Source organism: Jaculus jaculus, chromosome 2 (genome assembly GCF_020740685.1).
Source record: "Jaculus jaculus isolate mJacJac1 chromosome 2, mJacJac1.mat.Y.cur, whole genome shotgun sequence".
In the NCBI taxonomy this organism is placed as follows: Eukaryota; Metazoa; Chordata; class Mammalia; order Rodentia; family Dipodidae; genus Jaculus; species Jaculus jaculus.
This window is the reverse complement of record NC_059103.1, coordinates 101,871,444-101,873,734: the sequence shown is the minus strand read 5'-3', so window position 1 is coordinate 101,873,734 and position 2,291 is coordinate 101,871,444. Positions and strand designations below refer to the sequence as shown.

Here is a 2,291-nt window from a genome sequence, read left to right as displayed (position 1 = left end):
ATTTTATGTATGTTGACATCATCTGTCAATAATTTTCTATTCTGTAACAAATACCCCGTCAGATATATATTATTATTGTGCAAAGATTAAATATACTACCTTCTACTTTTAGAACCTTTGTGGCAGTTTAAAACCCCAAACCCTGGTTATGTCTTTTACCTAATTGTGAATTTCAGTGGAATTAGCCCTTAAAAGCTAAAGCAGAAACAAGTGGAAAACTTCCTGCTTCTGTTCCTAGAGGATTTCATCCTGAGTCTCAGAAACAGATAAAGTGGGACATCAAGAAGCACCAGCACTGAATAAGTTTACACAAAGTTAACTCTGCCATCTGTATTGTGATTTGAAATCTCCCTTTCAAGTGTGAAAAACTCCACTAAACCCTTGAGCATTTATTCATTTTAAGGGTCTATGCTGCTTGATTCAGAGTATCTTTTTTTTTCTTCAACTTTGCCAGTGGTCAATGTTTATTAACTGACTAGATTACAAAAATACCATGATAGATACCTTAGTTCATCCTTCTAATAAGACTATTGATCTGGTCTGCCCAGTTGCCAGCGTCTTCGCCGTCCACAAAGTGGGCTGTCTTTTTGTTCATTACAACTCGTGGCAAGGACAGCTTGAAGGACCATAGGAAGTTATTTGCTTCCATGCAGATGATGCCAGGTGTGCCAACATATTGAGCAAACAGAGCTTTATCTGTCAAGGCAATTTACTTTTTACGAATTTTGCCATTGCCACGCTTGTAGTTTAGCTCATTTACTGACCACGTTTGGGGGCCCCAATGCAACATAAGGCTCCACAATCCTCAGCATGTTAATGGAAGCCTTGTTGAGCTTAGCAAAGGCGCTGTTGAAGACCTGGCGAAGGCGAGGAAGCTGCAACACCTTGGTGCCTTTGGCCTCACGCCATCGATACCTCTGATTGTGAGGACACAGTCTAGTTTGCGTTCTGTGGGTACACAGACCTCGCCAACTTTCCTGGCCCTCCTAGCCATCCGGACCTCAGTTCTGTACATCTGCCTGCCTGTGTTCCTTGAGTAGTGCTTGGCCTTTCCATAGATAAGCTTCCTCCTTGCCTTTCCAAGCGTCTTTTGGTCAAACGTCTCCTCAGGGCTTTGCCTTCAAGTCTGCAAAATTCTTTCTCTTTCTTGTGGCACAGCAGGAACCTTCTTTCTCTTTTCTGGGCACCCTCCATAGTTCCAACGGGAAAAGAGGAGTTCATGGAGTCTCTAAAAGTAAGAAACATAGGTGTGTTTCTAAGAAGTCCTTTTCCTCTCCCTTTATTAGATTTCAATGTATCCCCCTCAATGTGGCCTTTCCTACTTTACTTTTATGAATTTATTGTTTTAGCATTCCTAAAGGTTGTCTAAGTGGTGTTTTATTTCAGAAGACTCAAAGTATCTTCTTCCTCTCTTTAATGGATCTCTTTGGAGAGAAGACAAAAAGAAATGCTTATTATCATCACTGGGGACAAACTGTATCTCATCAATATTCTAAGAGACAATGAGGGTTAGTATGAGAAGTTCCAATGTGCAAGCTGCTCTAGCAATTAATTTTAAATATGTCTACTAAAAAATATCATGGGAAAATTGTGAAAGCTACTTGAAGAATAGCAAAAAAAAAGTATTTTTTACAGTATTTATTTTAAACAAACATCCTAGGAGGATAGATAGAAAACAAAAGTTTAATAAGAACCACTAACTAAAAACATATTTTTGTTTATTTTTACTTATTTATTTGAATGGGATAGACAGAGAGAGAAAGAGGCAGAGAGAATGGGCACACCAGAGCCTCCAGCCACTGCAAATGAATTCCAGACACTTGCGCCCCCTTGTGCATCTGGCTAACTTGGGTCCTGGGGAATCAAGCCTCCAACCAGGGTCCTTAGGCTTCACAGGCAAGTGCTTAACCGTTAAGCCATCCCTCCAGCCTAGAAACATATTTTTAGCAGCAAAAAAATAAAAGAAAGAAAGACATGCCAAGAGACAGTTAATGTAAAGTTATTTTTTCAATTGAAGATGTAAGTGATCAGAAATAATCACTTCTTAGACTGCAAATTTCACTTCTTCACTTCTCATTCATAGGAGAGCACTTTGATAGTGAAATCAAAGGGACTCTTACCTGTAGCTAAAATTCATTTTGATGTTTCATATTTAACCTAATAATACTTCTGACCAGAAATAATCCAGTTATCTGGAAGTTATATTCAGGAGTATATGCACATATTGTTGCTAGATGTCCACCTGCCTAAATAGTCAGAATTTATTATTAAAATTTTCTTATGTCAGCCAG

General features: G+C 38.8%; 1 pseudogene; it reads right to left on the bottom strand.

Annotated features, from left to right (window-relative positions):
- Nucleotides 1–505: 505 nt before the first annotated feature.
- LOC101595559 lies at nt 506–1,194 on the bottom strand (annotated as a pseudogene).
- Nucleotides 1,195–2,291: the final 1,097 nt, after the last annotated feature.